This window comes from Arachis hypogaea, chromosome 12 (genome assembly GCF_003086295.3).
Source record: "Arachis hypogaea cultivar Tifrunner chromosome 12, arahy.Tifrunner.gnm2.J5K5, whole genome shotgun sequence".
In the NCBI taxonomy this organism is placed as follows: domain Eukaryota; kingdom Viridiplantae; phylum Streptophyta; class Magnoliopsida; order Fabales; family Fabaceae; genus Arachis; species Arachis hypogaea.
Window position 1 is genome coordinate 27,137,588 of NC_092047.1, and position 23,189 is coordinate 27,160,776.

Here is a 23,189-nt window from a genome sequence, read left to right on the forward strand (position 1 = left end):
ACACATGTCGGACTCTTCATGTTGAGTATAGCCCATCATTTATCTGGATTTGTCTCAATTCTTCTTTGTGTGAGCATGAAACCCAGGAATTTGCCAGCTTCTCCTGCAAAGGTGCATTTTGCAGGGTTAAGTCGCATGCCATGCCTTCTTATGGTATCAAATACTTGGGCGAGGTCGGACAGTAATGACTCCTCGCTTTGTGTCTTTACTAACATGTCATCCACATATACCTCCATGAGTTTGCCGACATGGTCTACGAAAACTTTATTCATTAATCTTTGATAAGTGGTTCCTACGTTTTTGAGTCTGAATGGCATGACGATGTAGTAGTAGTTTGCTTTTGGGGTTAAGAATGAGTTTTTTCTTGATCAGGTGGGTACATCGGGATTTGATTGTATCCCGAATAGGCGTCCATGAACGAGAGGTATTTGTATCCAGAGAAGGCATCCACCAGAGCATCGATACTTGGGAGTGGATAAGGATCTTTTGGGAAAGCTTTGTTGAGATCGGTGTAATAAGTGCACATCCGCCACTTTCCATTTGATTTTTTTACCAAGACGATGTTGTACTTGTTCTTCCACAGCTTGGGATCTTTCTGGTCCGAGCTTTCTACGTCTCTGCTGTACTGGCCGAGATCCTGAATAGACTACCAGTTTATGGCACATTAGTTTGGAGTCTATGCCCGACATGTCTGTAGCTTTCCATGCTAAGAGGTCGACATTATCTCTTAAGAACTGTATAAGGGACTCTTTTACGTCTCCTTTTAGGATTGTGCCGATATTGATTATTTTATCTGGGACATCTCTGATCTGAACTTTTTCTATCTCGCCTTCAGGTTGTGGATGAAGTTCTTCCCGCCCTCGAACTCCCCCGAGTTCGATGGTGTGGATTTCTTCTCCTTTGCCTCTAAGGTTCATACTTTCGTTGTAACAGCAACGCGCTGTTTTTTGGTATTCCTTTATCGTAGCGATCCCTTGTGTGGTTGGGAACTTCATGCATAGATGTGGAGTCGATGCTACTGCACCGAGCTGATTTAGCGTTGTCCGACCTATCAGGGTGTTGTAGGCTGTACTCACGTCGACCACGATGTAGTCTATGTTGAGCGTCCTTGACCGGTTTCTTTTTCCAAAGGTTGTGTGTAGCGAGATGTATCGAAGTGGTTGGATTGGAGTGTCTCGTAGCCCGAATAAGCTATTCGGATATGCTCTGAGTTCTTTTTCCTCTAGGCTGAGTTTGTCGAAGGCGGTTTTGAACAATATATTAGCCGAGCTTCCCTGGTCCACCAGTGTACGGTAGAGATTAGCGTTGGCCAATATGATAGTGATGACCATGGGATCATCATGTCCCGAGATGACGCCAGCTGCGTCCTCTTTAGTGAAAGTGATAGTAGGGATGTCGGGTGCTCCTTCTCCTCCCTCGACATGATATACTTCTTTAAGATGTCTTTTGCGAGATGATTTGGAGATTCCTCCTCCCGCAAATCCTCCGTGTATCATGTGGACATGTCTTTCCGGGGTACGAGGTGGTCGTTCGGTTCGTCCGACCTCTTCGTCCCTTCTTCTTTTTCTTGGCTCATCTGTTTTGTTGGCTAAGTACCGATCTAGTCTCCCCTCTCTTACCAATTTTTCTATGACATTTTTCAAATCGAAGCACTTGTTGGTGGGACGTCTATAGATTCGATGGTATTCACAGTATTCTGTCCGATTTCCTCCTCCTTTCTTGCTTTTGAGTGGGCGAGGTGGGCGTATTTTTTCAGTAGGGCATACTTCTCGATAGACATCTACAAGTGACACCCGAAGAGGGGTATAATTGTAGTATTCTTGATCTTTTCTCCATGCTGATCTTCTTTTTTCTTGGACTCTTTATCCTTATCTCGAGAGGAGTAGGAGAATTCGGACTTTGAGGTCTCTCATAGTCGAGAATTTTCCTCCATGTTGATGTATTTCTCTGCTCGTTCTTGTACTTCGTTCAAAGATGTGGAATGTTTTTTTGATATGGAGTGACTAAAATGTCCCTCTCGTAAGCCATTGATGAGACCCATAATGGCTGCTTCTGTTGGCAGACTTTGTATGTCCAGACATGCTTTGTTGAATCTTTCCATGTAGCTACGAAGACTTTTCCGATCTCCTTGCTTGATCCCTAATAGGCTCGGGGCGTGTTTAGTTTTGTCCTTTTGGATGGAGAATCTCGCGAGAAACTTCTTGGCTAAGTCGTTAAAGCTTGAGCTGGACCTAGGGGGCAGATTGTCGAACCATTTAATTGCTGTCTTCGTAAAGGTAGTCGGGAAGGCTTTGCATCGAACCGCATCTGAGGTGTCAGTGATATACATTCTACTTCTGAAATTACTAAGATGATGGCTGGGATCTGATGTGCCGTCGTACGGAGTCATGTCAGTGGGTTTGAAATCTTTTGGGATTTTGGCCTTCATGATCTATTTGATGAATAGATCTTGGTCCTTACAGGGGCTGTCTTCGTGGCTGGATCGAGTAGTTTTAGCTTTGAGATCGGCTTCAAGCTTTAGGAGCTTGTTTTTTAGTTCTCGGCGTCGCCTAGCTTCCCTTCGTAGGTCTCTCTCGGCTTCCCGTTGATATTCGACCTCTTTTTTGAGTTGTTTTAGGTGATCTTGAAGTGCCTCTATGACTCCTGTGTTTGGCGAATTCTTATCTTTGTTAGGCTGAGAAGTATCATCTAGTGTGACATCTGCGTTCTTATGCGGCGTTCTGTTCTCCAAATCAGAATTGTGGTCGTTGTCAAGGTTATCCGCCATGATAATGGAATGACTTCCAGGTCCCCGGCAACGGCGCCAATGTTCTGAGGGTTACCTGAAACTGTAGGTTGATCTCGGACGAGATCTTCTATGCTGGTCGAAGATGACGTGTTCGACTTGTGGGCAGTGGCCGGAGCTGTCGTGTCCGACTTGTTGAATTGGCGATGCTGCTGACCCTTTGTCACCGGAGGTTGGTGGTACCTGCAAGGGACTCCGATGCTTAAGTTAGCAAGGGTATTAAGCAGATTTTTAGTAGAATTAGAGTATGAGTTATACCTGGGTGCTCCGGTGTATTTATAATGGTGTGGAGTGATCTTTCTGGAGATAAGATAGTTATCTTATCTTATCTTTGAGTGAAGTCATCTTATCTTCAAGGGAACCGCCCTTATCTCTCAAGGCTTGGGCTGCCTTTGGATTTGGGTCGTGTTCCTCTGTTTGGGCTATTTTCTGGGCTTTTCTGGTGATTTGGCCGAACTCTTTTGAGAAGAGGTCAGGTAGTTTTGACCTGAAGAGGTCGGTCGACTCATCCCGGGTCGGACAGTTTGACTCAGGGTATGAACAATTATACACAAAGAAACAAAATATTACTCATCTGGTATCTGCCAAGATCTGCAGCGACATGCTTGGTTTTCTAAGTTAACCACCACATTATGAGGTTCACCATGCACTTCAAACATGACCTTAGCTATATCTCTAGATCAAATTGATGTTTGACACATGCTGTGATACCTCTCCTTGGCAAGTCTACTTTGTTGAATCAGAGTTAAGTGTTTCATATAGCTAACCATTTTTAGTTTGTTTCTTGCCATACTAGTGATGGCATACCTCCTAATTTCCTCTAGTAAAGTCAACATGGGCTTGCGTCTGTATGGTTTGGTAGCAACATTGAATACCTCACACATGTTGTTACATACATTGTTATTTTTTGAAAAATTCTTGTAGTAAGCTCTGGTCCATGCCTCCCTAGAAAACTTGTTTAAGTACGTCCACGCCTTCTTATTCATGCTCTTTAGTGACTGCATATGCCTATTGAAGTCTTGAATAGTTAGTGCTCTAACACACTTCCAAAGCAAGCTCTTGAGGTAATTGTCCTTCCATTGCTTTTGAAAGTTTTGCCACAGATGCCATACACAGAATCGGTGATGTGTGCCTAGCATAATCTCCTGCAATGCTGGGATCAAACTCTACAACACAACAAAATCATTTTAAAGTTAATCTAACTTAACACAAACAAATCCTTCAATTATTGATTATTAATTCAAAGTCATCCTTAAAATAGTATGCATTAATTCTAAATGATCCTTACGCCTATATATTATACTTCTAAATAAACCCTATAAGTTACCTTCTACATGTCAGAGATGAAACACCAACCATGTTCTCTGTGGTCTCCAATATCTTCATGTAAGAGTTCCAAGAATCACTTCCAATTGACTTTATTCTCTATATGTATAACAGCCCATGAAATTGGGTATATATGATTATTTGCATCCTAACTTATGGCGCATAGCAACCAACCTCCACAATAAGTCTTCAAAAAAGCACCATCCAGTCCTATCAAGGTTCTAGAACCACCTACAAAACTCTTTTTGTATCCATCCAAAGAAACACAAAACCTTTCAATATACCTTTTCCATTAGACATCATACTTACACCTAATTTGATAGTTGAACTCGGATTAGACCTCAAAAGCTCCTCTACATACTCCCTTAGTTTAACTTATTATTCATCTTCATAAACTCTCCCTATCTTTCTAACATCTCCCAAAACTCTTGTAATTGTAGTCCTAGACAATTGTATTCTAATTTTTGCTTTAAAGTAACTAAAAATCTCACAATGTCTAAAAGTGGGGTGCTTTTTGACCTTCTTAACCAATATATCAGTCACCCAAGACTTGGTTGCACATCTATTCTTGAAAGTCCTCTCACATGTATGATAATCATTTAAAGTCTTAATTTGCCAACATTCATTCCTTTTGTTATAAGAGCAAAATTACAGCTAGGGACAATCCTCATTTTTGCACACCACTCTATATCTAGTAGTATCATTTTTCTTGTACCTAATACCCCTATCCTCTTGTAATGTTAATTTCTAACTCCTTTCTTGAAATAATCTCTAGTGGTAAACTCCATTCCAAGTTCTAACCTCACATGCCGAAACTTGGCAGCATCATTAAAGATGGGATTTACAGTTGGGTTTACCTCATCTTCAGAGTTTGGTGGAGTCTTGAGTTCATCAGATTATCAAGAGTTATCAGAAAATGACATTGCCACACAAGCTCATGAATTACATCAATGGAAAAAAAAAATATAATTAAATGAATTTAATTATAATGTACATACATTGTAGGTTCACTTCCTCATCATCATCTACCTCCTTCTCATAATTAGATGCATCCATTATGAGGGAGATCATCTTCATCACCAACAACTTTCTCCTTGCCTTTTTCATTATCATTGATAGCCTTCTTTTTTCTCCTAAAATTGGATGGACCAATATCATTATCATTGTCACTGTTTGAGTCCACATAACCAAATGGCATATGCGGCTTGTATAAACTGTCCTCTATAAGACTCCAGATTTTTGAAAACTAAAATATGAGTTATTTTAGATTTTGAACTTTGTTTTATGATGGAGAAGGAAAACAAATTTAAAACAAAAATTTGGATATTTATCTTAAAGATTTTGGCCCAAGATAGGGCCAATGGACCAAAAATCATAAAATAGGCCCATGTTGGGCCCAAAGCCCAAACCCAAGATACAAAATCCCTCACCCTTAGCATATTTTAGCCTCATTTGCTTTAGTGAGAGTGAGGGAGCAGTTGAAAGAGAGAAGAGAGGAAGAGAGCCAACGTCTTAAGTGTCACTATTTATCATCACTTTTATTTGCTCATAACTTCCAAACCGTAACTCCGATTGACGACCCGTTTGTGGCTACGCGTTCATCTCGACTCCCTCTTCATTTTTATTTAAAAATTATGGTAAGAAACTTTGAAATTCTTGCTCTATTTTTTGTTTCTCCTCTGAATTTGCATTTTGGATATGTGGTGTTGAGATTTTTGTGATTTTGATGTTTAGGAGAAGCTTAACCACCAATTCTTATGTGTGAGCCCTAGTTGAACTATGTGTGGAATTTGGTGAAATTAGAGTTGCTTAGTTGATTTTGCGCGAATTGGGTACTTAGTGTAGTGGCTGAGCTTTGGTTGAGGCTTAATTTGATGCTTGGGCTAATTTTGGGTCAATTGGTGGAGACATGGAGGATTGATCAAAGTTTGGGTCTTTTTGGGGTGGAAATCTAAGTGTTGGAAAACCGCCGTCAACAAGGTAGGAGTTTTTCTTAAAACTATTTTATTACCAATAATTGTTATAAATTGATATCAATATTATATTTTTGGTGATTATATGAGTCTTATGAATTGGTATGTATGATTGATGATGTGCTTGAACGATGAATTAGTGTAAATGTTGTAATTGATGATGGTTGAGAATGTATGTTTGATAAGTAAATGAATATTGCAATTTTTATTACCTTATGATGAGCTATGAAATTAAGTTGAATAAAGTTTGATGTGAGAATTTGGGCCTAAGGCCATGATAGACTGAGGCATTCCCCTACTTAGTAAGTTGAGGTATGTAGTGGCGTTGCCACATGTGATATGTTGTTGAATTAATGATAATAAGTTAAATGATTGATTTGTTATTTTAGGTTGTGATTGTGGATGTATAAGTGTGATATGTTATGGTCTTAATTTGAAATTAGTCTATTAGGCTTGAATGGTTAGAAGGTGATTGAATATTGAGAAATATGTATTGCTGGTTGGTATGCGAAATTGTTACTCAGGTTGTGAATTATTGTTCGAAATTGATTCCCTGGCGATGGCACCAAAAACGGATGCACAGAACCATGGTCTAAACATATCTTCACAACTTCGCATAACTAACCAGCAAGTGCACTGGGTCGTCCAAGTAATAAACCTTACATGAGTAAGGGTCGATCCCACGGAGATTGTTGGTATGAAGCAAGCTATGGTAACCTTGTAAATCTCAGTCAGGCGGATATAAAATAGTTATGGAGTTTTTGAAATTAATACTAAAATAAGGATAGAAATACTTATGTAAATCATTGGTGAGAATTCCAGATAAGCGTATGGAGATGCATTCATTCCTCTGAACCTCTGCTTTCCTGCTGTCTTCATCCAATCCGTCTTACTCCTTTCTATGGCTGGCTTTATGTAAGGATGTCACCGGTGCCAATGGCTACTTTCAATCCTCTCGGGAAAATGGTCCAAATGCTCTGTCACAGCACGGCTAATCATCTGGAGGCATCACCCTTGTCGTTGGTTGCATCCTATTCCTCTCTGTGAAAATGGTCCGATGCGCTGTCACTGCATGGCTAATCATCTTGGAGGTTCTCGATCATACTGGAATAGAATTTACTATCCTTTTGCGTCTGTCACTACGCCCAGCACTCGCGAGTTTGGAGTTCATCACAGTCATTCAATCCCAGAGTCCTACTCGGAATACCACGGACAAGGTTTAGACTTTCCGGACTCTCATGAATGTCGCCATCAATCTAGCTTATACCAGGAAGATTCTGATTAAGAGATCTAAGAGATACTCATTCAATCTAATGTAGAACGGAAGTGGTTGTCAGGCACGCGTTCATAGGGAATGATGATGATTGTCACGTTCATCACATTCAGGTTGAAGTGCGAATGAATATCTTAGAAACTGAATAAGTTGAATTGAATAGAAAACAGTAGTACTTTGCATTAATCCTTGAGGAACAGCAGAGCTCCACACCTTAATCTATGGAGTGCAGAAACTCTACCGTTGAAAATACATAAGTGATAATGGAGTTCATTGGTCTCGGCTCCAGAGGGGAACCGGAGTAACCAAGACTACGAATACAATGATAAAAAGTTCTATTTATAATAAACTAGTCACTAGGGTTTACAGAAGTAAGTAATTGATGCATAAATCCACTTTCGGGGCCCACTTGGTGTGTGCTTGGGCTGAGCTTGAAGTCTACACGTGGAGAGGTCATTCTTGGAGTTGAACGCCAGCTTTTGTGCCATTTTGGACGTTGAACTCCACTTTGCAACTTGTTTCTGGCACTGGACGCCAAAATTGGGCAGAGAGCTGGCGTTGAACGCCAGTTTGCGTCGTCTAAACTCGGGCAAAGTATGGACTATTATATATTGCTGGAAAGCCCTGGATGTCTACTTTCCAACGCAATTGGAAGCGCGCCATTTTGAGTTCTGTAGCTCTAGAAAATCTATTTTGAGTGCAGGGAGGTCAGAATCCAACAGCATCAACAGTCCTTCTTCAACCTCTGAATCTGATTTTTGCTCAAGTCCCTCAATTTCAGCCAGAAAATACCTGAAATCATAGAAAAACACACAAACTCATAGTAAAGTCCAGAAATGTGAATTTAACATAAAAACTAATGAAAACATCCCTAAAAGTAACTAGATCCTACTAAAAACATACTAAAAACAATGCCAAAAAGCGTATAAATTATCCGCTCATCACAACACCAAACTTAAATTGTTGCTTGTCCCCAAGCAACTGAAAATAAAATATGATAAAAAGAAGAGAATATACTATAAATTCCAAACTATCAACGAAACATAGCTTCAATCAGATGAGCGGGACTTGTAGGTTTTTGCCTCTTGAATAGTTTTGGCATCTCACTTTATCCATTGAGGTTCAGAATGATTGGCATCTATAGGAACTCAGAGTTCAGATAGTGTTATTGATTCTCCTAGTTCAGTATGATGATTCTTGAACATAGCTTCTTTATGAGTCTTGACCGTGGCCCTAAGCACTTTGTTTTCCAGTATTACCATGGGATACATAAATGCCACAGACACATAATTGGGTGAACCTTTTCAGATTGTGACTCAGCTTTGCTAAAGTCCCCAATTAGAGGTGTCCAGGGTTCTTAAGCACACTCTTTTTTTTTTTGCTTTGGACCTTGACTTTAACCGCTCAGTCTCAAGTTTTCACTTGACACCTTCACGCCACAAGCACATAGTTAGGGACAGCTTGGTTTAGCCACTTAGGCCAGGATTTTATTCCTTTAGGCCCTCCTATCCACTGATGCTCAAAGCCTTGGGATCCTTTTTATTTACCCTTGCCTTTTGGTTTTAAGGGTTATTGGCTTTTTGCTCTTGCCTCTTGGTTTTAAGAGCTTTTGGCTTTTTCTGCTTGCTTTTTCTTTTTCTTTCTATTTTTTTTTGCCTATTTTTTTTTCTGCAAGCTTTGTTCTTTGCTTCTTTTTCTTGCTTCAAGAATCATTTTTATGATTTTTCAGATTATCAAATAACATGTCTCCTTGTCATCATTCTTTCAAGAGCCAACATATTTAACATTCTTAAACAACAACTTCAAAAGACATATGCACTGTTCAAGCATTCATGCAGAAAACAAGAAGCATTGTCACCACATCAATATAATTAAACTAAGTTCAAGGATAAATTCAAAACTCATGTACTTCTTGTTCTTTTGAATTAAAACATTTTTCATTTAAGAGAGGTGATGGATTCATAGGACATTCATAACTTTAAGACATAGTTACTAACTACTAATGATCATGTAATGAAGACACAAACATGGATAAGCACTTAACATAGAAAACGAAAAACAGAGAAAGTAAGAACAAGGAATGAGTCCACCTTAGTGATGATGGCGTTTCCTTCTTGAGGAACCAATGATGTTGTTGAGCTCTTCTATGTCTCTTTCTTGCCTTTGTGGCTTGATTCCTAGTGATTTTTGGTATTTCTATCCTCAGTTGCTTCCAATAACTATGTGGAGGGAAGTGCATCCCCTGAGGTATCTCAGGGATCTCTTGATTTGCAGCCACATGTTCTACCACTGAGCTATAGATCCTTTACATAATTGTTTTACCACACCAAACTTAGAATGTTGCTCGCCCTCGAGCAAAAGAAGAAGGAATAGATGAAGAAGAAGATGTGAAAAAAAACTAGGATTATGAGGAAGGAAGGTGGGGATCCTGTGGGGTCCACAGATCCTGAGATGATCCTGTGAGGTCCACAGATCTTGAGGTGTCAAGGCATTTACATCCCTGCACCAATTTAGGCATGCAAAATGCCCTTGCACACAACTCTGGGCGTTCAGCGCCAGGTTGGTGCCCATTTTGGGCGTTCAACTCCCATTTGTTGCCCATTTCTGGCGTTGAACGCCAGAACCATGCTTGTTCTGGGCGTTCAGCGCCAGCTCTTCTCTAGGGTGCAATTCTGGCGTTCAGCACCCAGATGCTGCCCATTTTGGGCGTTCAGCGCCCAGATACTACCCATTTTGGGCGTTCAGCGCCATAACCATGCTCTGTTCTGGCGTTGAACGCCAGACAGGTGCTTCCTCCAGGGTGTGATTTTTCTTCCGCTGTTTTTGATTCTGTTTCTAAATTTTTCGTTTATTTTGTGACTCCACATGATCATGAACCTATGAAAGACAAAAATAAAATTAGATAAATAAATATTGGGTTGCCTCCCAACAAGCGCTTCTTTGATGTCAATAGCTTGACAGTGGGCTCTCATGGAGCCTCACAGATGTTCAGAGCTTTGTTGAGACTTTCCAACACCAAACTTAGAGTTTGGTTGTGGCCTCCCAACACCAAACTTAGAGTTTGACTGTGGGGGCTCTGGTTGACTCTGTAGTGAGAGAAGCTTTTCATGCTTCCTCTCCATGGTTGCAGAGAGAGAACCTTGAGTTTTAAACACAAGGTTATCCTCATTTAGTTGAAGGATTAATTCTCCTCTGTCCACATCAATCACAGCTCTTGCTGTGGCTAGGAAGGGTCTTCCAAGGATGATGGATTCATCTTCATCCTTCCCAGTATCTAGGATTATGAAATCAGTAGGGATGTAAAGGCTTTCAACCTTTACTAACATGTCCTCTACTTGTCCATAAGCCTCTTTTCTTGAGTTGTCTGCCATCTATAATGAGATTTTAGCAGCTTGCACCTCAAATATTCTAAGTTTCTCCATTACAGAGAGTGGCATGAGGTTTATCCCTGACCCAAGGTCACATAGAGCCTTCTCAAAGGTCATGGTGCCTATGGTACAGGGTATGAAGAACTTTCCAGGATCCTCTTTCTTCTGAGGCAATCTCAGTAAATCCAATGCATTTAATTCATTGGTGAACAGGGGAGGTTCATCTCCCCAAGTCTCATTACCAAATAATTTGGCATTCAGCTTCATGATTGCACCAAGGAACTTGGCAACTTGCTCTTCAGTGACATCCTCATTCTCTTCATAAGAGGAATACTCATCCGAGCTCATGAATGGCATAAGGAGGTTCAATGGAATCCCTGTGGTCTCTAGATGAGCCTCAGGGTCCTTTGGTTCCTCAAAGGGAAACTCCTTATTGATCACTGGACGTCCCAGGAAGTCTTCCTCCTTGGGATTCACGTCCTCTCCTTCCCTTACAGGTTCGGCCATGGTGATTAATTCAATGGCCTTGCACTCTCCTTTTGGATTCTCTTCTGTGTTGCTTGGGAGAGTACTAGGAGGGATTTCAGTGATCCTTTTACTCAGCTGGCCCACTTGTACTTCCAAATTTCTAATGGAAGACGTTGTTTTATTCATGAAACTTACAGTGGCCTTAGATAGATCAGAGACTAAGTTTGCTAAATTAGAGGTATTTTGTTCAGAGTTCTCTGTCTGTTGCTGAGTGAATGATGGAAAAGGTTTATTATTGTTAAACCTGTTTCTTCCACCATTATTAAAGCCTTGTTGAGGCTTTTGTTGATCCTTCCATGAGAGATTTGGATGATTTTTCCATGATGGATTATAGGTGTTTCCATAAGGTTCACCTAAGTAATTTACCTCTGCTATTGCAGGGTTCTCAGGATCATAAGCTTCTTCTTCAGAAGATGCCTCTTGAGTACTGTTGGATGCAGCCTGCATTTCATTCAGACTCTGAGAAATCATATTGACTTGCTGAGTCAATATTTTATTATGAGCCAATATGGCATTCAGAGTATCAATTTCAAGAACTCCCTTCTTCATAGGCGTCCTATTACTCACAGGATTCCTCTCAGAAGTGTACATGAACTGGTTATTAGCAACCATGTCAATGAGTTCTTGAGCTTCTGCAGGCATTTTCTTTAGGTGAATGGATTCACCTGCAGAAGTATCCAATGACATCTTTGATAGCTCAGATAAACCATCATAGAATATATCCAGGATGGTCCATTCTGAAAGCATCTCAGAAGGACACTTTTTGGTTAGCTGCTTGTATCTTTCCCAAGCTTCATAGAGGGATTCACCTTCTTTCTGTCTGAAGGTTTGAACATCAGCTCTAAGCTTGCTCAGCTTTTGAGGAGGAAAGAACTTGGCTAAGAAAGCCGTGACCAGCTTATCCCAAGAGTTCAGGCTGTCTTTGGGTTGAGAGTCCAACCATATTCTAGCTCTGTCTCTTACAGCAAAAGGGAAAAGCATGAGCCTGTAGACTTCAGGATCTACTCCATTAGTCTTAACAGTATCACAGATCTGCAAGAATTCAGTTAAGAACTGAAAAGGATCTTCAGATGGAAGTCCATGAAACTTGCAAGTCTGCTGCATCAGAGAAACTAGCTGAGGTTTCAGCTCAAAATTGTTTGCTCCAATGGTAGGAATGGAGATGCTTCTTCCATGTAAATCGGAATTAGGTACAGTAAAGTCACCAAGAATTCTCCTTGCATTATTGTTGTTGGGTTCGGCTGCCATCTCCTTTACTTGTTCGAAATTTTCAATAAGGTTGTCTCTGGATTGTTGTAATTTAGCTTCTCTTAGTTTTCTCTTCAGAGTCCTTTCAGGTTCTGGATCAGCTTCAACAAGAATGCCTTTTTCTTTGTCCCTGCTCATAAGAAAGAGAAGAAAAAAAGAAAAGAAGAGGAATCCTCTATGTCACAGTAAAGAGGTTCCTTATTGTTAGTAGAAGAAGAAAAGGAATAGGGGTGAAGAAGAATGAAGAATCCAAACACAAAGGTGATGATAGGAGCAGAGATGTGAGATGAAGAGAAGTGTTAGTAGATGAATAAATAAATAGAAGGGGATGAGAGGAGGAGAGAATTTTCGAAAATAATTTTTGAAAAAGAGTTAGTGATTTTCGAAAATAGTTTTTGAAAAAGGTTAGTAGTTTTTCGAAAATTGAAATAAAAAATAAAATAATTAGTCTAATTAAAAAGACATTTTGAAAAAGAGGGAAGATTTTTTCGAAAATTAGAGAGAGAGAAAGTTAGTTAGGTAGTTTTGAAAAAGGTAAGAAACAAACAAAAAGTTAGTTAGTTAGTTGAAACAAATTTTGAAAAGATAAGGAGTTAGGAAGTTAGAAAAGATATTTTGCAATCACTTTTTTGAAAAAGGTAAGATAAGAAGATATTTTTGAAAAGATATGATAGAAATTAGTTTTTGAAAAAGATTTGATTTTTAAAATCTCAATTAATGACTTGATTCACAAGAAATCACAAGATATGATTCTAGAACTTAAAGTTTGAATCTTTCTTAACAAGTAAGTAACAAACTTGAAATTTTTGAATCAAAACATTAATTGATGATGTTATTTTCGAAAATATGATGTAAAATTAAGAAAAAGATTTTTGAAAAATATTTTTGAAATTTTCGAAAATAACTAAAAAAATTGAAAAAAGATTTGATTTTTGAAAAAGATTTTGAAAAAGATAAGAATTTTTTAAATTGAAAATTTGATTTGACTCATAAAAACAACTAGATTTTAAAAATTTTTAAAAAAGTCAAATCTAATTTTCGAAATTTTAAGAGAGAAAAAGAGAAAGATATTATTGAATTTTATGATGAGAGAGAAAACAAGAAAATGATGCAATGCATGAAAGTTATGGATCAAAACAATGAATGCATGCAAGAATGCTATGAATGTCAAGATGAACACCAAGAACACTATGAAGATCATGATGAACATCAAGAACACATTTTTGAAAAATTTTTAATGCAAAGAAAACATGCAAGACACCAAACTTAGAATTCTTTAATGCTTAGACATAAAGAATTCAGGAATGCATATGAAAAACAAGAAAAGACACAAAACATGCAAATGCAAAGATCAAACAAGAAGACTTACCAAGAACAACTTGAAGATCATGAAGAATACTATGAATGCATGAATTTTTTCGAAAAATGCAAGATGAACATGCAATTGACACCAAACTTATAGCATGACTCAAGACTCAAACAAGAAACACAAAAAATATTTTCGATTTTTATGATTTTCTAATTTTTTTTGTATTTTTTCAAAAATTATTTGAAAAACAAAAATAAGGATTCCAAAATTTTTAATATGAATTCCAGGAATCTAGCATTCTTTGTCTAAAGCTCCAATCTGAGGGTTAGGCATGGCTTAATAGCCAGCCAAGCTTTAGCATATAACATCAGAGAATATACTGCTCATTACTTATCAAAGTAACTTGCCTCTATGCTGATGGTTTGGAAGCCTCAGTCCAAAAGAATTTAGACATGGCTTTATAGCTAGTCAGGCTTCAACATGCTTCATGAAACACTAGAATTCATTCTTAAAAATTTTGAAGAAAAATATATTTTTGAAAACATTTTTATTTTTCGAAAACAGATGAGAAATTTTTGAAAGATTTTTGAAGAATTTTTGAAAATAAAACAAAAAGAAAATTACCTAATCTGAGCAACAAGATGAACCGTCAGTTGTCCAAACTCGAACAATCCCCGGCAATGGCGCCAAAAACTTGGTATACTAAATTGTTACTCAGGTTGTGAATTATTGTTCGAAATTGATTCCCTGGCGATGGCACCAAAAACGGATGCACAGAACCATGGTCTAAACATATCTTCACAACTTCGCATAACTAACCAGCAAGTGCACTGGGTCGTCCAAGTAATAAACCTTACGTGAGTAAGGGTCGATCCCACGGAGATTGTTGGTATGAAGCAAGCTATGGTCACCTTGTAAATCTCAGTTAGGCGGATATAAAATAGTTATGGAGTTTTCGAAATTAATACTAAAATAAGGATAGAAATACTTATGTAAATCATTGGTGAGAATTCCAGATAAGCATATGGAGATGCATTCATTCCTCTGAACCTCTGCTTTCCTGCTGTCTTCATCCAATCCGTCTTACTCCTTTCTATGGCTGGCTTTATGTAAGGATGTCACCGGTGCCAATGGCTACTTTCAATCCTCTCGGGAAAATGGTCCAAATGCTATGTCACAGCACGGCTAATCGTCTGGAGGCATCACCCTTGTCATTGGTTGCATCCTATTCCTCTCTGTGAAAATGGTCCGATGCGCTGTCACTGCATGGCTAATCATCTTGGAGGTTCTCGATCATACTAGAATAGAATTTACTATCCTTTTGCGTCTGTCACTACGCCCAGCACTCGCGAGTTTGGAGTTCGTCACAGTCATTCAATCCCAGAGTCCTACTCGGAATACCACGGGCAAGGTTTAGACTTTCCGGACTCTCATGAATGCCGCCATCAATCTAGCTTATACCACGAAGATTCTGATTAAAAGATCTAAGAGATACTCATTCAATCTAATGTAGAACGAAAGTGGTTGTCAAGCACGCGTTCATAGGGAATGATGATGATTGTCACGTTCATCACATTCAGGTTGAAGTGCGAATGAATATCTTAGAAACTGAATAAGTTGAATTGAATAGAAAACAGTAGTACTTTGCATTAATCCTTGAGGAACAGCAGAGCTCCACACCTTAATCTATGGAGTGCAGAAACTCTACCGTTGAAAATACATAAGTGATAATGGAGTTCATTGGTCTCGACCCTAGAGGGGAACCGGAGTAACCAAGACTACGAATACAATGATAAAAAGTTCTATTTATAATAAACTAGTCACTAGGGTTTACAGAAGTAAGTAATTGATGTATAAATCCACTTCCGGGGTCCACTTGGTGTGTGCTTGGGCTGAGCTTGAAGTCTACACGTGGAGAGGTCATTCTTGGAGTTGAACATCAGCTTTTGTGCCATTTTGGGCGTTGAACTCCACTTTGCAACTTGTTTCTGGCGCTGGACGCCAGAATTGGGCAGAGAGCTGGCGTTGAACGCCAGTTTGCGTCATCTAAACTCGGGAAAAGTATGGACTATTATATATTTCTGGAAATCCCTGGATGTCTACTTTCCAACGCAATTGGAAGCGCGCCATTTTGAGTTCTGTAGCTCCAGAAAATCCATTTTGAGTGCAGGGAGGTCAGAATCCTACAGCATCAGCAGTCCTTCTTCAACCTCTGAATCTGATTTTTGCTCAAGTCCCTCAATTTCAGTCAGAAAATACCTGAAATCATAGAAAAATACACAAACTCATAATAAAGTCCAGAAATGTGAATTTAACATAAAAACTAATGAAAACATCCCTAAAAGTAACTAGATCCTACTAAAAACATACTAAAAATAATGCCAAAAAACGTATTTAAATTATCCACTCATCACTGGTGTATAGTGATGGTGTGTGATGGTTTGGACTTTTGATTAAAGCAAATTGGAGTTTTATTGAAAATGACATTTTTCAAAATTTGGTAAAAATGAGTTTTTGACCAAGTTCGACGGGCCATAACTTGGCACTCAAAGTTTAGAATTGGATGAAGGTTGTCTTAAATCAAAGCTAGTGAAAAAATATTTAAAATGGTTTAAGAATGAAGGAAAATTGAATTTTATAGAAGAGGTTATGAACGTTTGAAAACTAGTGTTAAAAACTAAAATTTCAGATTTTCTAGAAAATCAGAAAATTTGGCCGGTGTGCGTGGGCACCCATCAGAATGGGTTTACAAGCCTGTGTGCACACACAGTATGGTACGTACGCACCCATCGGGAATGGCAGTCTGATCTGTGTGTGGGCACAGTTGTGTGTGTGGGTACACACCCTGTTTTCTTCAAAAAAAAATATTTTTGACAGTTTAGCCTTTCAAGCTAGCTTGTAAACCCTTGTAATCCCTAAATTAAGTCTGATAACTTGTTTTTAAGCTTTAGATAGAGCGTGGCTAAGTCCAATGAATTAAATTAAATTATTCCCGGATAAACGCTTGGTTAAACCAGATGAAATAGTTGCAGAGATGGTGGTTCGTTCCGCCCGTGGTGAGGACGGTGGTGTTATCCTGCTCATAAGCTAATGAAATTGATAATTGACAAGAGATTGAGATTAATGAACTTAAGCTTGATAAATTAACAATGAATTGGCAGTTACCGAGTTTAGTAACTTATGATATTGATATTAATGCTGACTGTTTATCGCCTGAATGGATGGATTGGCAAGGACGGAGGTTTGTCTTGCTTGTGTATTTATGATTAATGTTGATTTTGTTTGAAAATTATGGCGGGTCCTATATCCCGGAGCGAATAGGCAAGTTGGAATTGAAGATTTTCTCTCTTATTGCATGAGAATAATTAATCTTATAATTGATGTGGTTATATAGAATTGTGGATTTGGTTTTGATCCTGATTATGCTTGATTATGATTATGTTAATGATGAGTTTGATGATGATAATGATTATGATTGAAAAGTGTGTCGGGTACTATATCCCAAGAGTGTGTCGAACACTATATTCCAAGAGTATGTCGAACACTATATCCCAAGAGTTTGCTGGACACTTTATCCCTGGGAGATGGTAATTATGATTATGATGGGGTTTGATTGAGAAATGATTATATTAAGTTGCAAATTTGCTTTTGATCTTGGTTGTGTGTGATATGTTTCCCTTTTTGGTTGCATCGTACTCTCTTTCTGTTTATGAAGTGTGGCGGGTACTATATCCCAAGAGTGTAGAGGGTATTATATCCCAAGAGTGTGATTGGCACTATATCCCAAGAATGTGGGAGCACTATATACTGGGCAGTGTGGCGGGCACTATATCCCAAGAGTGTAGCAGACACTTTATCCCAAAAGTGTGGAAGTGTAATAGAGAGACGATATCTGGGCTAGCTACTAGATGTGTCAGATTCTGGGAAGATAACCGATGCGTGAGCTCATGGTCAGTAGGATAGGCATGCATCATACTGCATTTGTTTGCTATTATTTGGGTGTACATAATTAATTTGGTTTGCCTAATTGATAATTCGTGTAACTGTTAATTGTACTACTTGTCATAATTATTCTCTATATGTGATTGTTTGTTTGTCTATTTAATTGCTTGTAATTGTGATTCGTTTGTTTGGAATGTGGTGGCTTGTAAGTGATTATACGTGGGGTTAGAGGCTGATATTTGATATTGTTTTGGGCCAGAGGCCGAGATTTGATATTATTGTGGGCCAGAGGCCGAGGTTCGATTATGTTTTGGGCCAGAGGCCGTAATTTGGTAAGTTGGTAAAGGTTGATATGCACATTGACTTGTGGTGCTTGGGACAAAGGCTGTGATTGATCATGTGATGGGTTGGAAGCCATGATTGATTTACGTTTAAGGTTTAGTAAAGTATGAAAAATCAAACTGGTTCAGAATAGACTTAATGAACGTATGCTTGGAACAGGTTGGTCATTCATGCAGTTTAAGTAACTTTTAAGATTTTATAATGGAAATATGAATTTGGGTTTTGAATAAGTAACTATTGGTTTTTGAAAAGATTCAAAAGAAGAGCGATAATCAGTGTAGTTGAAATACATTCTTTTCCTTACAAATATCTTCTTATGACAATTCTGTAACTCCTCTGGTGAGACCGTGTGGTTAGATTCTCATCCCCCTACAGACTTTTCTTTTCAGGACAGACGAGGTAGCTCATGAAGTTTTCTTTTGTGCATCTAGTTGAATATATAGTTATAGTTTTTTCCTCGCCTCTGTTATTGTTATTTACATCTTTGTCAAGAGAAAAAGGAGTTATGATTATTGTAAGATAACTTTGTATACATATATATGCTTGTATAATTATTCTGATTTTGGATATAATAATATTATGATAGTTTGTATGTATGAATGTGAGAGAAAAACAAAAAGTATTTCCAATTTTCAAAAAAAAAAGTTTATGCAAGTTTGAGTAAAGGCTCTGATGAGCGGATAATTTATACGCTTTTTGGCATTGTTTTTGCATAATTTTTAGTATGATTTAGTTAGTTTTAGTATATTTTTATTAGTTTTTAAATAAAATTCACATTTCTGGACTTTACTATGAGTTTGTGTGTTTTTCTGTGATTTCAGGTAATTTCTGGCTGAAATTGAGGGACTTGAGCAAAAATCAGATTCAGAGGTTGAAGAAGGACTGCAGATGCTGTTGGATTCTGACCTCCCTGCACTCAAAGTGGATTTTCTAGAGCTACAGAAACCCAAATGGCGTGCTCTCAATTGAGTTGGAAAGTAGACATCCAGGGCTTTCCAGAAATATATAATAGTCCATTCTTTGCCCGAGTTTAGATGACGCAAACTGGTGTTCAACACCAGCTCCCTGCCCTATTCTGGAGTTAAACGCCAGAAACAGGTTGCAAAGCAGAATTAAACGCCAGAAACAAGTTACAAACTGGCGTTCAACTCCAAGGAAGACCTCTACATGTGAAAGCTTCAATGATCAGCCCAAGCACACACCAAGTGGGCCCGGAAGTGGATTTCTGCATCATTTACTTATTTCTGTAACCCTAGTAACTAGTTTAGCATAAATAGAACTCTTTACTATTGTACTAGGGGTCTTTTTCCTAATTTTCAAATTCATATACCATTTTGGAAGGCTGGCCATTCGGCCATGCCTGGACCTTGTTCTTATGTATTTTCAACGGTAGAGTTTCTACACACCATAGATTAAGGTGTGGAGCTCTGCTGTTCCTCATGAATTAATGCAAAGTACTATTGTTTTTCTATTCAACTCAAGCCTATTTCTTCTCTAAGATATTCATTCGCACATAAGAACATGATGAATATGATGATTATGTGACGCTCATCATCATTCTCACTTATGAATGCGTGCCTGATAAACACTTCTGTTCTACATGCAAACAAGCTTGAATGCGTATCTCTTAGCCTCCTGATATACGATTAGAGTCTTCGTGATATAGGATAAAATTATTGGCGGCCATTCTTGAAATCCGGAAAGTCTAAACTTTGTCTGTGGTATTCCGAGTAGGATCTGGGAAGGGATGGCTGTGACGAGCTTCAAACTCGCGAGTGCTGGGCATAGTGACAGACGCAAAAGGATTACTGAATCCTATTCCAGTATGATCGAGAACCGACAGATGATTAGCCGTGCGGTGACAGCGTATTTTGGACCATTTTCACTAAGAGGACGGGAAGTAGCCATTAACAACGGTGATGCCCTACGTAAAGCTTGCCATGGAAAGGAGTATGAATGATTGGATGAAGACAGCAGGAAAGCAGAGGTTCAGGAGGAACAAAAGCATCTCTATACGCTTATCTGAAATTCTCACCAATGAATTACTTAAGTATTTCTATCCTATTTTACATTTTATTTATCTTTTAATTATTAAAACCCTATAAACATTTGAATCCGCCTGACTGAGATTTACAAGGTGACCATAGCTTGCTTCAAGCCGACAATCTCCGTGGGATCGACCCTTACTCACGTAAGGTTTATTACTTGGACGACTCGGTGCACTTGCTGGTTAGTTGTGCAAAGTTGTGACAAAGAATTAAGATTATGAACGTGCGTATAAATTTTTTGACGCCATTACCAAGGAATGAACGATCACGATTTTGCATACCAAGTTTTTGGCGCCGTTGCCGGGGATTGTTCGAGTTTGGACAACTGACGGTTCATCTTGTTGCTCAGATTAGGTAATTTTATTTTAATTTTAAGCTTTTTGTTTTTATTCTTTTATTTTCGAAAAATTTTCAAAAAATTTTTTTAAATTTATTCTATGTTCTTCAGAATTTTTAGGAATGAATTCTAGAGTTTCACAATGATCTGTTGAATTCTGGCTGGCTGTGAAGCCATGTCTAATCCTTTGGATCGAGATTTCAATTTATCATCACAAGAGTCCGTGGATTCTCATCTAATCAGCTGTTATATGTCTGATTTGTATCTGCTGAAGCTTGGCTGGCCATTGGCCATGTCCAGTGTTTTGGACCGGAGCGTTCACTGAAAGCTTGGTTGGCTAGTAAGCCATGTCTAATTCCTAGACTGGAGCTTTAGACTAACATTGCATGATTCCTGGAATTCTCATTAAAAATTTTGAAATCCTTATTTTTCTTTTTTCCAAATAATTTTTGAAAAATCAAAAAAATTTAATAAAATCATAAAAACCAAAAATTTGATGTTTCTTGTTTGAGTCTTGTGTCAAATTTTAAGTTTGGTGTCAATTGCATGTTTTTAAAATTTGTGCATTTTTCAAAAACTCATGCATGTGTTCTTCATGATCTTCAAGTTGTTCTTGACAAGTCTTCTTGTTTGATCTTCATATTTTCTTGTTTTGTGTCTTTTCTTGTTTTTCATATGCATTTTCAATTTGTTAGTGTCTAAAGTTTGAAAATTTCTATGTTTGGTGTCTTGCATGTTTTTCTTTTCTTAAAAATTTTCAAAAATAAGTTCTTGGTGTTCATCTTGACTTTCAAAGTATTCTTGGTATTCATTTTGACATTCATAGTGTTCTTGCATGCATCATTTGTTTTGATCCAAAATTTTCATGCATTGAGTCTTTTTGATGTTTTTCTCTCTCATCATTAAAATTCAAAAATAAAAAAATATCTTTCCCTTATTCTCTCATAAATTTTCAAAAATTTGGTTTGATTTAGTCAAAAAAGTTTTTAAATTTAATTGTTTCTTATGAGTCAAATCAAATTTTCAATTTAAAAATTCTACCTTTTTCAAAAATCAAATTTTTTTCATTTTTTCTTTCATAATTTCGAAATTTTCAAAATTTATTTTCAAAATATTTTTCTTATTTCTATTTCATATTTTCGAAATTAATGCTAACAATTAATGGGATTGATTCAAAAATTTTAAGTTTGTTACTTGCCTAGTAAGAAAGGTTCAATCTTTAAATTTTAAAATAATATCTTTTTGTTTCTTGTTAGTCAAGTAATCAACTTTAATTTTCAAAATCAAATCTTTTTAAATTTCTTTTTCAAATCTTTTTCAAAATAAATTTCAATCACATCTTTTTCAAAATCAATTTCAAAATCTTTTCTAACTTCTTATCTTTTCAAAATTGATTTTCAAATTTTTTTCAATTAATCTTATCTTGTTTGATTCTTATCTTTTTCAAAACTACCTAACTAATTCTCTCTCTCTCTAATTTTTGAAAATCACTAACCTCTTTTTCAAAATTCCTTTTTAATTAACTAATTATTTTACATTTTAATTTAATTTAATTTAATTTTTCTTTTTAAAATTTTCAAATTTTAACTTTAATTTTAAATTAAAAATAAAAATATTTTTATCTTAATTTATTTAATTTTCGAATTCTTCCCTCTCTCATCTCCTTCTAATTATTTATTAATCTACTAACACTTCTCTTCTTCTTAAAAATTCGAACCCTCTCATTTCTTCTGTGTTCGAATTCTTTTTCTTCTCTTCTACTCACATAAAGGAACCTCTCTACTGTGGCAAAGAGGATCCCTATTATTTTCTGTTCTCTTCTTTTTTATATGAGCAGGAACAGGGATAAAAATATTCTTATTGAAGTTGATCCTGAACCTGAAAGGACTCTGAAGAGGAAGCTAAGGGAAGCTAAAGCACAACTCTCTGGAGAAAATCTGACAGAAATTTTCGAAAAAGGAGGAGACATGGCCGAACCCAACAACAATGCAAGGAAGATGCTTGGTGAATTTACTGCACCAAATTCCAATTTACATGGAAGAAGCATCTCAATCCCTGCCATTGGAGCAAACAATTTTGAGCTAAAGCCTCAATTAGTTTCTTTTGATGCAACAGAATTGCAAGTTTCATGGACTTCCATTAGAAGATCCTTTTCAGTTCTTAACTGAATTCTTGCAAATTTGTGATACTGTTAAGACCAATGGGGTTGATCCTGAGGTCTACAGGCTTATGCTTTTCCCGTTTGCTGTAAGAGACAGAGCTAGAATATGGCTGACTCTCATCCTAAAGATAGCCTGAACTCTTGGGATAAGCTGGTCACGGCTTTCTTAGCCAAGTTCTTTCCTCCTCAAAAGCTTAGCAAGCTTAGAGTGGATGTTCAAACCTTCGAACAGAAAGAAGGTGAATCCCTCTATGAAGCTTGGGAGAGATACAAGCAACTGACCAAAAAGTATCCTTCTGACATGCTTTCGGAATGGACCATCCTGGATATATTCTATGATGGTCTGTCTAAATTATTAAAGATGTCATTGGACCATTTTACAGGTAGATCCATTCACCTAAAGAAAATGCCTGCAGAAGCTTAGGAACTCATTGACATGGTGGCAAATAACCAGTTCATGTACACTTCTGAAAGGAATCCTGTGAGTAATGGGACACCTCAGAGGAAGAGAGTTCTTGAAATTGATACTCTGAATGCCATATTGGCTCA

General features: G+C 37.7%; 1 non-coding gene across 1 annotated transcript; it reads right to left on the reverse strand.

Annotated features, from left to right (window-relative positions):
• Positions 1 to 22,839: 22,839 nt before the first annotated feature.
• Positions 22,840 to 22,947, reverse strand: LOC112731435 (small nucleolar RNA R71). The gene has a single exon (XR_003167212.1). It is a non-coding gene; the product is annotated as a small nucleolar RNA R71 (small nucleolar RNA).
• Positions 22,948 to 23,189: the final 242 nt, after the last annotated feature.